We start from the raw sequence: 15353 nt of genomic DNA, 5'->3' as shown, positions 1-15353 counted from the left end.
AGTGAAAATTTGAAACCCCATCTCATAGTGCCCTGTAAACTTCTTTCCACTTTTCTTTCTACTGTATTATTCTCTCTTTGTCAGCTCATCTCCATTTTGTTCCCTCTTTTCCTTCCCTTTCATTCCTCTCTAACCTCCCTCTCCCTTCCTGTTTCCTCCATTCCTTCCTCTCTTTTTTATCTCTGCAAATTCTCATCATTCTTGTGGATATATCCCTCATCTTTGGCAGCTTAATTCAGTAGATTTCTTTTCCTTCCTGGGACCTATACTTGGAGGGTATGCTTTGCAAATTCCTCTTTCTGATTAATTTTTTTAAAAGTAATTCTTCCGAAATCATTAAATTAGGGAGATCTGTGAATTTCTGTCAGAGTCACTGGCAACTCTGAGTGCACACAGTTGCCTAGTTTCTCAGTCTTATCAGTGTTGAGACAGATGTTTACCTGAGGTTGATATCTCCTTTTTCAGAAGATGAATCTCAGGAAATAGAACCAAACCATGGCAACCACAGTGCACAAACAGACACAGAATTTTCTTATAGAAGAACTCAAAAAGCTATGAATAGGGATTTGTTGACAATATTAACAGCATATAGCTTAGGGTAGATTTCAGAGACATGTTACTACTCAGCCAGTTTGTGAACGATTAGGGGAAATTGAGAAGTACCTGAGTGAGAGGCAACATCCAGGAGGTCTAGTTCAGACCGCCTCCAAATGAAAACTGAAGGTATGCTTTTAAGGCAGCTTTCTCTCATCATCAGATGGTCTTCATTGCTTCTTGTTTGTTCAGCTTATCACTTTCCTATTTTTCCTCATAAAAATGGTCATTAAAATTCAAACATAGGAGCACAGATTTAGAACTGGAAGGGATTTGAGAAGTCATCTTATCCAAACCCTTCATTTTATAGATGAGGAAACTGAGGCCCAGAGAAGTGACTTGCTTAAGATCACACAGGACATAAACATAATAGGAAGGATCTGAACCCAGATCCTTCATCTCTACTGTCATGCTCCCTCACATCAATAATTTTCATTCAACCAGTATTTGTTGAACACTTACAAAACTATGTGCAAGCACTAGGTGTATTAGCATAAAAATATGACTAGATCTGCCATTATCCCTATGGGGTTTAGACACTAGTTAATGCCAGTAAGAAAATGGTAAAACAATAGATAAAATTCTAAGGGATAACTATTTCATTTGGACCAGAGACTTTTACCTTTCTTTGTATCTCTCAACACTTAGCACAATTCTTAGTGCATAGTAGGTACGTAAATTTTTGTTGGCATAGAAAACCTTATATCCTAAAGAAAAATGGCATCTCTTCTACAACAGATAACCTTGGGGATTATGACCACTGAACAAAACAGTTGATACCCTTGAACTTGGGATCTCTAGCCAGTAAGGTCACCACAGCACTCTATCTATATGATGCCACCTCTCAAGTCATTACCATAATATTAACTTTATCTCTTTACCTAACCAAGCATTATATTTCTTTTCCTGGATAATTGTTCTCTCTCCCCTGTACTTTTTTTTGGTTTCCACTGATAAATCTTTGAAAATGTGCATTTTTTCTTGATGTCAACATCCTATTTTACAATCCTGTGTACTTAGGGTGTGGTGGTGGTGAAGCTGCTCAGCTCTTTTATCTTTATTCAGCTAGATGTGGGCTACAACACTCTGGAGTGAGATAAAAGAAGATAAAAGTGTATTTTGGGAAATATTTCACCTATTTTTAAATCCTGACTGCTACTTGGTGTCTTATATTAAGGCATCAACATTGGATACAGCACTACACCTGGAAGCAGGAAGACTTTGGTTTAAATCCTGCCTCAGAAACTTACTAGCTATGTAACCCTGGATAAATCTACTTAACCTCACTCAGCCTCATTTTCTTCATTTTTAAAAAAGGGATAATAATAGAAGGTACCTCTCAGTGTTGTTATGAAGATAAAATGAGATAATTTGCATAAAATGCTTTGGAAAACCTATATGAATGCTATCTACTATTCAAAATCTAAAGACGTTGATTATTTTCATCATTAAAATGATGGTGTTGATGAGATGTCCTGTAAGGTCCTTTCTGGTTCTAAAATTTATAACACTAGGAAATGTTTTGCTTTGTTTTAATTTTCAATATCATTTTTTCATTACCTTCATGTCTATATACTTCTCCCCCACCCCAGCCAGTAAGCTATCCTTTTTAAATAAAGGATGAAAAAAGGATGAAGGAGAAATGTTGTTCAGCAAAAACTAGGCAACACATTAACAGAGTTTGACAGTATTGTATTCAACATTCTACAACCATTGTCTGTCTCCTCTGCACTGTGGAAGAAGGTACCTTTTTTCTCTTTTCTCCTTCAGTGACAATCTCGGACATTATAATTACATAGTATCTGACTAGGTGATTTTTAAAAATTAGGTATCATAAACCCTTTGTTATATTTTTAGATTTTTCAACATGTTACCTATTTATTTTAAAAGGATGTACATAGTTGTTTAAATGATGTCTCCACCATAGGAACATGAGTTCCTTGAGGGCAGAGCTTGTGTTCCAGCCTTTCTTTCTACCCATGGTTGCACACAGTAGGTGCATAATAAATGTTTGTTGATTGAGTGACTAAATGTGGTTTATTTTTACTTCCTTTTGATTTCAGCTCCTTCATCCTTATATTATTGTAATTAGAGTCCTAAAGCCCATTGGTATGGGACTCTCCTCACTGCTACCAATTAGTGCATTGGCTTGTATAAGGGGTAAGGCAGAGTGGCACAGAGGAATATATCTAGTGTAACAAACTGGGAAAAGGGACATGATGGAGACTACTACCTCCTCTCATGTTGGTTTATGCCTGGAATCATACACTCCCTTTAACAGCCTAAAGTGAGATCGGTATTGTCCATCTTTTCTCTTGAAGCTGGGACCTAGAAGCATCCAAAGATCTCACAGATTCAAGAAACCTGAAGAACCTAGGGCTCTCTTCTCTCCCCTCTCACTAACTCTGCCCTGCCCCTTATACAGGTCCAAGTCATTGATCTCCATCAATGAAGAAATAGTTCCATATCTATGGGCTTTGGGACTAGAATTATACTGTCAATTCCTCATGAATTTGAAAGCAATTATTGTCATTATATTTTGATAGAGTCATGAGAACCAGGATGAAAATTAGCATTTTAAAGCTACCTTACTATCCTAAAATAATGTTTACTATATGAAAAATGCTGAAATATATATATATATATACACACACACACATATACACACATATATATATTTAAATACCAGACTCTTAAAACCTAATACGACAATTGCTGGTTAGGTGTCAGTGAAGGAAACAATCCAGAGTTGAATTTGGCACTTCGGCAAAATCCCTTTTTCCAGTTTATATAGAGGGAGAGTGCTTTAGCTGAGGAAAAATAGAAGCCAGAGTTTACAGTCTGGAGAATTTCAAATTAGTATGCTCTTTGGGCCTCTCCACTGCACCTCACTTTTCTTTTATTGGGTCACCCAGCATATTTTGGCAACATGCATTTTGTTTTTTTTCGGTCTCCTTCTATTCCACCCCCTACCCCGATTTAATAGGGTAAACAGCTACACGGGTAAAATTTAAATGACATTTCTTCGCAAGAATAATTTCAAGTTGCAATGGGATAACAATTAGTCATCACAATTTTGATGTGGGAGGAGGGAAAAGTCAGAGATTTACACATCATATTGCAGATTATAATCAGAAAAGCTAGAAAAATAAAAAGCAGATAGCATTTAAAATGTACCATGCCCTCACCTAGGTCCTGATGTAATCAAATGACAAGATTTTGAAGGACCCCTGTTCTAACAGGTTGATAAATGTGTGTGAAGACATTGGAATGAGGATAATGAACGTTTCTATCATAAGCATCTAATTTTAAGTGGCTTGATGATCCAGAATCTTGAGTTTAGCAAATAAATGCACTTAAACGAGTTTACTATATATCCTGAATGGTCACAAAATGTTGGCTGTTTTGTGCTGTGTGGTCAGTCAGTGAAAAATTAAAGTCTTCTCCCCCTATTTCTTTCCACAAGCATAATTTGAGTTGCTTAGAGATCCAAAGGAATATATTACTGTTATATGACTATTTCTCTTCTCCAAGAAGTGAGCAACAATCACAACTGATTGTCTTCTGATGCTCTAGACAATCATCTAATATTCCTTGAATAATGGATGTAACTAGACCTTCTGTTCAATTGGACCCCCCTCTTCAGGCCTACCAAGGGAATTCACCTTTGATTATCTCAATCAAAGATAAGATGGCAGAGATCTGTGCTGTCTCTGTCAGGGCACCAGCTTCAGTAGAATTTGCAAAATGCTCAAACTTTTCTATATTGAAGACTTCAGTTTTTCTTATTCCCATTGCAAGAATTTTAACTTAAATAACATTTGAATATTATTACAGAAGCCTTTAAAACAGGTTTATTCTCTTACCTGATCTATTTAAGATAGCAATCTGACCAAGAGCTTGCTTAAGATTTCTCTTTGAGGGCTGATTTGTGTCCTCAAGAATAACTAAACCCAGGTTCTTAAAAATAAAGAAAAAGAAAAACGCAGGTGAAAAAATCCTTGTGGAATTAACAAGTACCAACAAACACCTATTGTTTTAGGATTGGTAACAAGGTAAGATTTTAAAAGCCAAAAACAGCAGATTTCTTGCCAGAACATTCTATAATCGCTGCATGTTGGAATTGAGTTGTAATCTCTTTAGAAGAATCACGTCATTTGGAGTGAAAGAAAAAATCAAATGTTGGTACCTCCACCACTCAGGATATTAGTAGCTCACGTTTATGTATGTATGTATGTGTGTGTGTGTGTATATGTGTATAATATGTATGTGTATGTGTAAGTGTATGTGCATGTGCATGTATATGTGCATGTGTGTGTGTATGTGTGTGTGTGTGCATATATATCCCCTTAAAGTTTGCAAAGCACTTTATACATGTTATCTCATTTGATCCTCAAAACAACCTAGAAGATAGATGTTATGATTATCCCCATTTTATAGACAAGGAAACTGAGGCTGAGAGAGGTTAAGTGACTTGTCTCAGGTCATACTACTAGTAAGTGCTAGGGGTAGAATTCAAGCATGTACCTCCCTGACTCATAGTCTACCTACTATACCACTTAACTCATTGTAATCTTTTCCTGTATTCCTCATTTAAAGGATCAGTCAACAGTAAGAACATCCTGTAGAAATGTTTGTCTCTGTAATAAAGTAACTGCAGTTTAAAAAAAGAAAAGGACCTGACATTCAGTCGTTCATTCCAGAAATTGCTTTCAGATCAGGTATGTGAAAATATGGAAGCAACATTCAGGTGAGATGTATAATAAGCATATGTATTTTACAATTGCTTTAGAGAAAGCAAAAGCCTAAGTCTTTGTAATGGAGAAGGAAGAATGGTACAACCTTGGTGGGACAAAAATTCAGCAAAATAAAAGTCTCACTAAGGCAGCATGAGGGCAAAATATTTCCAGTACCTAAAACCTGACTTTATTTAAGCACTAGTTTACAAGGCATACAAGGAAGTTTGCGGCAATCTAGACAGTACAATGTTTCTAATGATAACCCCAATTCTTAGGGCTATTTTCATCTTTCTTTCATACCAGCCACTACTCTCCTTCTTCTATATGAATTTTTAGGGTCACCAGGTCTAAAGCAGACAAAGGCACATGGTAGGCATTTAATAAATGCTTGTTGAATGATGACACTTGCGGTCCTTTATAGCTCGGAGATGCCATAATTCCACATTTGGGGAATAGGAGGGAAAGCTTCATTGATTTTTCGTGATTCCCCGTGTTTTCTTGAATCTGACCTATTCCAAATAGAAGTCATACTTAGAGCAGGAAGCACCAGGAAGGAGCCTGGTACAATGAATGCAACACTGTCCTTATCATTGGAGACGTGGTTTTGAATCTCTGCTCTGGCACTTACTCAAGCTGTAGATGTGGACAAAGCATTTCACCTTTGTGCATCTTACTTTCTTCACATATGAAAAAGGAATGAAAACATTCACTCTTCCCACCTCACAGAGCTGTTATAAGAATTGCACTGTGTGAACTATAAAGTTGTATGAATGAATATAAATACGTTATCATTATTATTATCTCATTTCCATAATTTTCATTAGAATGGGTAGTTACTCCACCAGCACTAATGAATATTATGTATATGTATATGTATGTATGTATGCGTGTGTGTATGTATGTATATATATATATATATATATATATATATATATATATATATATATACATACACACACACACACACACAATACAGGGTCTTCTTTAGGTTCCATGCCAAAATCAATCATTTGTATAATCAACAAACATTTGTTAAATGACTGCTGTGTGTCAGGCCTCACCATAGGTCCTAGAAATAGGAAGACAACGGTGAAACAATCTTTTTTTTTTTCCTCTGGCGGGGCTTACATTGTATTGAGGGAGATTAGATAGGTAGATAGATAGAGTGTTTATTAAATCTTTATTCTATGCCAGACACAGTACTAAATGCTAGGGATGTAAATACAAGCAAACAAAATAGCTCAAGTCCTCAAATACGTTCTAATTGAATGCATTCTAATTATGGAAGACAAAAAAGAGGCATGGTGTGGAGATGTAGGGGTGAGATGGGGTTAGTGGCAGGGAGTCCTAGTTTCCTGTAAGAAAAGGGAAAAACTTACCTATCACAGCTGGGGGAACCAGAAGGGGAGTCTATGGTTGCTATTGGGGTGTGGAGAATGAAGATAGTGGCCACAATGTAGCCAATATGGTGTGGAGATGTCTGAATATTGTATGTGTGCATGTCTACAAAATAAATACAAGGTAATTTGGAGGAAGGAGGCACTAGCAATTGGGGGGGGTAGAAGGGCAGATCAAGAAAGACTTTGTGTAGCAGGTAATGCTTAAATTGAGCTTTGATAGAAAGTAGGGATTCCTAGAGGCCAAAGTAATGAAGAGATGAAGGAGTGCATTTCAGTGATGCGGAACACAGTAAAGTCATGGAGACAAGGGATGGAGTATCATGTATAAGGTACTACAAGAAGACGTTTAGCCTAACTACAATGTTTGTGAAGGCTTGAGTAGTATTTTGGAGCTGAATTGTGAAGGATGTACTTTTTAACAAATACCATTTTATTGTATTGATAACTTTTGTCTTTATATCACCTAAATTTACCCTTGTACCTCTCTCTCTTACTTCTACAATATAGTTTATAAAATAAAAAGAAAAGTTATAGCACAAAATTTACATGTGTGTATATATACATATATGTACATATTATATATTATATTGTAATTATATATTATTATTATATATTATATTATATATAATATTCTGCATTAAGACAGGTAGTTCTCTTGCTGTCTGTCTGTCTCTCTCTCTGACACACACACATACACAAACACACACACATACATACAAACAACTTAGAAAAGAAGGTGGTTAAATGCGTCGTATATTTTCTTGGAGGCCAAGTTTCTTCTTTGTAATATTACAACATTGTTTTAAAATTATTTTAAATCTTTTTTACATTGCTGTAGTTGTAGTGTATATTGTTTTCTTGGTGCTGCGGAATTCATTGTGTTATCACTTCGTGTGAGCATTTCATGATTGAGAAGGACTTAGAACTTTGTGTTTGATCTCCAAGGTAAAAGGCAGTCATTACGGTTTCTTAAGTAGGGGAGTAATAATGTCAGGCCTGTGCTTTAGGGATACCACTTTGTAGACGTAGGAATTATGTATCATAGAGGGGAGAGATTTGAGGCAGGGAGACAAAATCAAAGATATAATAGTCCAGGTGAGAGGTGATGAGAACTGGAACTAGAATGTAGCTGTGAGTGGAGAAAAGGGAATTGACCCAAGACGTATTGTGAAAATAGAGACAATAGAATTGGATACCTGATTGGTGATGTGTGTCAAGTGATAATGAAGAGCCAGGGATAGCACAAAAGTTGCAAATGTAGGTAACTATAGCCAACCTAGTGATTTGCCTTACTGAAATTAGTTGGGTTGGTTATTACACATAAGACATATGAAGTATCACTGGACTATATTAGAATCTGTAGTAGTTCTGATAAAAAAGCTTTGATAAAACTTTATAGAACTTGTTTTCTGTTCATCAAGTATAGCCTTTGAGAACCCAGACTCATATCATGATGAGGCATCAGACTAGGATTTTATGTCTATTGATCATCAGTTCTGTATTGTGCTCCTTACATTGTTCCAGTTGGGGAATGCACCAAAGAAGACAAGATTGCTTCTAGAAACAATAGAACTTTTGCTTTTGCTTCCCATAAATTGCAGAGGGAAGGTGAAAAACAAACAAACAGAGGTGAATTAGTCAATCATGGGAAAGGTGAAGACAACAATCATATCAGATAACATTTTGCGAAGGATTGGTAATTTCATCATTGTGAAGCTCTCCCTTTGGGAACATTCTCTGTTAACAGAGATTACAATTCATTCACAAGTATCTGGGTAAACCACTTAAATTCACTTGTTAAGTAAACCCCAGTTTGCAAAATAAGGGGGTTGAATTTTATGATTCTTAATATTACCCTCAGGTATAAATCAATCACATCTATTTGTAGATGTAGAAAAGCCCTAAGAAATTACTAAAACACATAGAGGTTAAAGGAAGCACTGAGGACCTCATTGCTACTGACTGCCAAAGGAGGCATTTGAAACCAGGTCTTCCTGAATAAAAATCCATTAACTCTAGTCATTATTCCATTTATAGACAGCTAACAGTAGATAGAGTGTTATGCATGGAGTCAGGAAGAATGGAGTTCAAATATGGACTCAGACACTCAGAAAGTAATATGTGACTTTAAGTAAGTCATTTAACCTGTGCCTGCCTCAAGTTCCTCATCTATGAAATGAGAATAATAACAATCCCAGGATTACTGTGAGTATAAAGTAAGCTAATATTTTATTATAATAGTTTAGTGCTTAACTAAGTGTTAAAAGTGGGGAAAAGGAGAGTATAGAATAAAATTTATCAAGCATGTGCTATGTGTCAGGCACTGTGCTAAGAACTTTACAAATATTGTAAATAGCTATTATTATTCTACCTGACATATCATAACATTGAAAATAAGTCCAATGCCTTATGTGGCATGAGATATTGTAATTCTATGCAGCCTGTCTTTTTTTTAACTTCCCACCTTTCTAGTCCCTAGTACAGAGTTCTATACAACGAAAAAGCCTGATAATTTTTTTATTGTTTAAATGGGAATTCTGAAGATTAGAAAAAAAGGTAGTAGAAGCACTCTTAATAATAATGACAACCACAAAAAAAGAAAGGGAGTTGGGACAAATAACTTCAAAGGGAATTGGGACAAGTAAATTCAAGGGGAGTTGGGACAAATAAGAAGAAATAATTTTCTTCGAATATTTTGTGTTCATGCTTAATGTTGTCTTTGTATTATTATACACAAAATCTATATGCATAAATATTGTGTACAAATCTAGGAACCACATATTTGAGGAAGGATACTGATGTTCAGAAGAGGTGATCAGAATGATGTGGAGACTTGACTAGAACATAAAAGAAATATGAAGGTGGACTCAATAGGATTTGGCAACTGGTTGGATATGGTTGAAGGGACTATGAATGTTGAGTCTGAAAAAGAGAAGATGAAGAGGTGGGAGGCATAATTAATTCTGCATTCAAATATTTGAAGAGCTATGATGAGAAAAATGAATTGTTCTGCTTGGCAACAGAAGACAGAATCATAAGCAATGGGTAGAAGTTAATGACAAGAAGATTTTGGTTTGCTATAATGGAAACTTTCTAACAGAGTGGAGGGGGGTAATCTCAGCAACGTGGCATTCTTCAAGCAGATAATTATAGCAGGAGATGCAAATTATAGACCATGGAAGTGGCTGCTAAATCAACTGTGAGTTACATTCATAGTTGTGTGAGGTGACTAAATGAGTAATACTCTTGGATAGGAGATCTCAAGATAGAAATGTTTATATTAAATTATATATTAAATAGCATTTATGTGCATAGCATGGCATAGTGGAAAAACAAGTTGCCTCAGAGTCAGGAAAAACCGTCATCAACTTCTAACTCAGGTACCTCCCTGAACAAGTCAATTAAGTTCCTTGAAGTTCAGTTTCCTCATCTGTAAAATGGAGATATTAAGCCTCTACCCCATAGGAATATTATAAGAATAAAATGAATTATATATATGTATATATATATACCTATATCTATATCTATACCTTTAAGCACTATGTAGATGTGAGCTATTTTTATTATTATTATTAGTTACTAATATTCAATAAAACCAAGAAATATGAAATAGTCAAGTTTATAGGCTTTTGAAAATATTTTTTCAGAGAAATATAGATAGAGGATTAGATTCATATTAAGGGACTATTTTTATGAGTAGAAAGAGTATAAATTAAAAAAAAAAGATAATGGAATTCCAACTAGGTTCTGGATAGTTTACTCATCTTACAATATAACAACATACATGATCAAAACAAAACAAAACAAAACAAAAAACCCCACAAAACAAACAAAACCCCCAGAGATACCACTTATCCACATTACAAAAACAGGCTTAAGAACTGTCTTCTTGCTTTTGTTTTCTCCTCCTCTAGAAAAATCCATTTTGGAGTGGGGCAAGAAATATACTTTTTACTTTCTCCCTGTCATGTGATCATCTCTTCATTACAAGGAATGGCCTGTGCAGCTGGGTCCAGAAGTAATTGGACTCTGACCACTGCTTCCTTAACAAATCAGAACAAAGGACAACGAAAACACACAGTAGTCAGAATACTGAAGATAATTGAAAAGAAGAAAAGAGAAAATTGCAAAAGGAATTGGGTTTGGCAGGAAGGTTTCCTCTGCTCAAATGTGATGTAAAAATATAATTTCCATTTTCCACCAGCATATCATATGTTCCACTCAAAGTGACGTCCGAACTCTTGATTCAGGATGTCATTTGGGAGTACCCACACATTACTTTGCTATTAACTAAGGTTGTTTGATTTATTATTTTGTCACTGTCCTCTCCAAAAATATAAAATGGAGGGTTTCAAATACCATCACAGCTACTAAAAAGGTGAACAATTATGATTTTAGGTGTAAGCTCATTAAACAATTATGTTATAGGCGAGAAGGAAAGAGTTTTCTAGTTAAAAGTGAGGTGTAGTTTTGTGTGATAGGAAAAGAAAGATTACTGGAGAATTATAGCCAACTAAATTCCAGAAATTCAATTCTATAAGTAATTTACTAAATATGTATCAGGTACACAGTAAGGCATCAGAGATTCAGAGACAAAATGAACCAATTTCTGCCCTTGAAAAGCTTACAATCCTATTGAGAGGAAATAATTTATGATCTTAGTATTATGGGATCTATAGTTGAAAACGATCTCTGAAATTACCAGGGGTGGGGAACCGGCAGCCTTGAGGCCACACGTGGCCTTCTAGGTCCTTAGGTGTGGCCTTTTGACTAAGTCCAAGTTTTACAGAACAAATGCTTTTATTAAGGGGATTTGTTCTGTGAAGTTTGGATTCAGTCAAAGGGCCTCACTTGAGGACCTAAAGGGCCATATGTGGCCTTGAGGACACGGGTTCCCCTCCCTTGAATTCTAGGCCAACTCTTTCATTCTGCTGATGAAGAAACTGAGGCCCAAGGTCAAAGGCAATAAACATCAGATGGAACTTGAAACCACGTCACATGACTTCCTTGTACTAGGCTACTGCTATTATATGTATAAATATAAGTAAACAAAATATATACCCAGTAATTTCTAAGAGAAGGCAAAAGTCTATTATGATGGGCAAGCCATTAAAAATTGTACTGGGGTTCCAAGAGGATATGATGATAAGATAAAGATAACACGTGGATGAGGCTGATATGGAGGAGTCTGAAAGAACAGGGAGTGGTGGTCAGGAAGGGAAATTTCAACCTAGTCAGTCTGCTACTAAGTAGCTCAAGGAAAATTTTTCCCACCTGAAATGAATTAAAATCTCAAAATTTGATTCCCCATATTTTAAGGGGGTTATACTATGCATCTGGTCAGACTGGAAAATATGTGTAAATGTACAGGAAATAGTACCATGTTATTAAACACTCAGGATTTGAATAGCTTTGACCCACATAATTGCATTTATTTGAGACTATTTGCCTGACTCCCCCAACCTTCCCCCCTAATAAAATGTAGAATTAAATGATTTTAATATATGCCCACCAGGAATCCACCAAAAATCTGCCTTAAGCAGGAAAGATTACATGAAAGCAAAAAAAAAAATGTAAGGAGGATAATTAATGTGAACATCATTTCTCATTAGGCAAATTTTTAGATCATAAGATATCTTTCACTACATTTCATTTCCCAGGATCAGTCAAACTTTTTAATGGAAGCTTTTGTTAAAGATCTCTGAAACCTTAAGATGCTTACTAAAATGATGAGACTTCTAAGAAGAAAAAAAAAAAGCCTGACCTCCTAGGAAGATAAAGGAAAACTTTTGATAGATCTTTCTGATTGTACTTGCTTCTGGGATGGGTAAGGAAAAAAGAAAGCATTTTTTTGGCTCTCATATATATAGACACATCTCGCTGAAAAGAAAGTACATGGGAGGTAAAGTTTGCCGCCAGAAGGGTGGGGTACCATGATAACTATCTTGGGTGAGAGATATAAGAAGGGTAGACACAGAGCTGGGCCTGATGAATAATAAATCTTGGCATGTAAAAAAAATATTCTAGATACAGAGTCCTCAACTTAAAATACTGATGTAATGTTGGTAGTTCAGAATAATAGTAGGCTTACCTTCCTTTGCTCTTTCAGACAAAAAGATCATTGAACTGCCCTGTTTTCTAGTCTGTTCTCCACTCTAATGGCAAAAACATAAGAACTTAGAAACTGCAAATACCCACCTAACCTTGTACAGTCAATTGTCTATAGCACACACAGACACACAGACACACACACACACACACACACACACACACACACACACAGAGAAATAAAGCATTTTTCTTTTGTGATCTTTCTCTTTTTATGCTTTTTATAGCATTTTCACTAGACCTCCTATGACTGTAAATCTTGTTCTATATTGAACTTATTTCTGTCCATGACATCATAGCTATTAATAATAAGCTACCTGAGGGCAGTGGTCATTTTAAGTGTCCATCTTGGCATCCCACGTGCTTGCATATATAAGTAATAAAAGATCCTTATTTCACTCCTAGTGTTATAAATCCCTTCACTGATGCTGTGACTATCTGTATATGACATAGTAGAAAAATCCTATGGATTTGTCCAAAACTTGTTTTACACTGTATCCTCTACACTTTTACACCTTGCACATGTAAGTGGTAGCAATTAATGAATTACCATTGAATTTAAATAAATCATTTGATAAAATCTAAGATTTTTGAGGTGAGGGATAATTTGTTCTTCATCTTTGTATTACCAATATCTAGCATAATATATCACACATAGTAGATGATTAATAATCCTTGTTGATTGAATGATTGCACCCCTCTCCCCCCAATATATCTGTTTACTTTTTTCTTTCCATTTTCTCTCTGGGACTTGGATAATGGATGAAAAGCTGATATAAACAGTTCATCTTTATTCCCACACACACACACACACACATATATATAAAATGCAATATATTTGTTTATGTATATATGTATGTATGTATATACATGCATATGCATATGTACATACATACATACATACACATATGGGCCAGCTAGTTGGTGGAGCAGATAGAGTTGCATGCCTGAAGTCAGGAAAACATCTTCCTGAATTTAAATCTAATTTCAGACACTTTAGCTATATGATCCTGGGAAAGTCGCTTACCTCAGTTTCATCTGTAAAACGAGCTGAAGAATGAAATCCAAACCACTCCAGTATCTCTTCCAAGAAAACCCTGAATGGGGTCACAAATTCAGACACAACTGAACAACAGGTACCTACTATGTGCCAGGCACTGTGCTAAGCGCTTTACAAATATTACCTCATTTAATACTCACAACCACTCTGGAGGGGGTAGATGCTATTATTATTCTCATTTTACACTTGAAGAAACTAAGGCAGAAAGAGTTTAAATGATTTGCTGAGGGTCATACAAGCTAGCGTCTGAGGCTAGATTTGATTTCAGTTCCTCCTGATTCATGGCCAACACTGTATCCACTATACCACCTCGCTGCTCTTACTTCTCTTACTGAGGCCAGCTATCTTTACTCTGCTCCATTGCCTCTCATAAAGCATTAGTAATTTTTAAGGTAATAAACAAACTCTCATTCAGCATATTCCTTTACTGAAAGTAAAAGGAGAACATTTCTTCCTGGGAAGGAAGGAAGGAAGGAAGGAAGGAAGGAAGGAAGGAAGGAAGGAAGGAAGGAAGGAAGGAAGGAAGGAAGGAAGGAAGGAAGGAAGAAAGGAAGGAAGGTAGGAAGAAAGAAAGAAAGAAAGAAAGAAAGAAAGAAAGAAAGAAAGAAAGAGAAAGAAAGAAAGAGAAGAAAGAAAGAGAAGAAGATAGGAGAGGCAGAAAGGAAGGAAGGATGGAAGGAAGGAAAGATTGAGTGAAATAAAAACACAAAATCTAAAAAATTACACTAACATGACAAAAAAAGTGAAAAGTAAGAGAAGGTGAAGTATTGTGGTTTATTCCCACAGAATTAACTGCATAGCTCTTTAAAAAAGAATCATAAAAAATCCACCAAGTTAGTGAAGATCTAAAATATACATAAAAGGGAAACAAAAAACAAAACAAACAAGCCAAAATGCGTCATCAGCTATGTTCTAAAGCATTTGTATTTACTTTGGCAATCAGCTTAGATAAAGTAATACAAGTCTTTAAGAATGCCTTTCAAGCTCTGAGCTGGACAGGAATTTAGGGCTCTGTTTGTCCAAATCATGCATTTTTTCATAAGAGGAAATAGAGTCCAAAAAAGTTAAGTGGCTTTCTCAAAATCACAATGGCCAGCTAATGCCAATTGGAAGAGTAAGACTCATGTCTCCTGACTGCCTGTGCATTGACTCTTGATTTTTTTTTAAATTCATTTTTAACTGAAATACAAAAGAAAAAAAAGAACATTTCCATAAACACAATACAACATAAAAAGAAGATTCAATATAAAACCATGGATTTCCATTTCACAGTTTACTTTTTAAAAAAAACATGTAATAAATACTACGTATTGTTTTCAAAGCAACCCTAAATTTCTATGCTTCCTTCTAGGTTTTCTTTTGCAGTACCTTGACACCTAACCATCATGTGACATAGACAATTAATTTGCTTTGTGTGTGAGCCTCAATTTCCTCTTCTGTGTAATAGGTGCA

At 35.6% G+C, this 15353-nt stretch overlaps 1 long non-coding RNA gene across 1 annotated transcript; it reads left to right on the top strand.

Moving 5' to 3' along the window:
- The first annotated feature begins 551 nt into the window (after positions 1 to 551).
- On the top strand, positions 552 to 11297 carry LOC110213173 (uncharacterized). The gene is made up of 3 exons (XR_002325919.1): positions 552 to 723; positions 5194 to 5315; positions 10648 to 11297. It is a non-coding gene; the product is annotated as an uncharacterized LOC110213173 (long non-coding RNA).
- Positions 11298 to 15353: the final 4056 nt, after the last annotated feature.

This window comes from Phascolarctos cinereus, unplaced genomic scaffold, assembly GCF_003287225.1.
Source record: "Phascolarctos cinereus isolate Bilbo 61053 unplaced genomic scaffold, phaCin_HiC Scaffold_1;HRSCAF=81, whole genome shotgun sequence".
NCBI classification, from domain to species: Eukaryota; Metazoa; Chordata; class Mammalia; order Diprotodontia; family Phascolarctidae; genus Phascolarctos; species Phascolarctos cinereus.
Note: the sequence above shows the minus strand (reverse complement) of the source record. Positions and strands in the feature narration are given on the sequence as shown.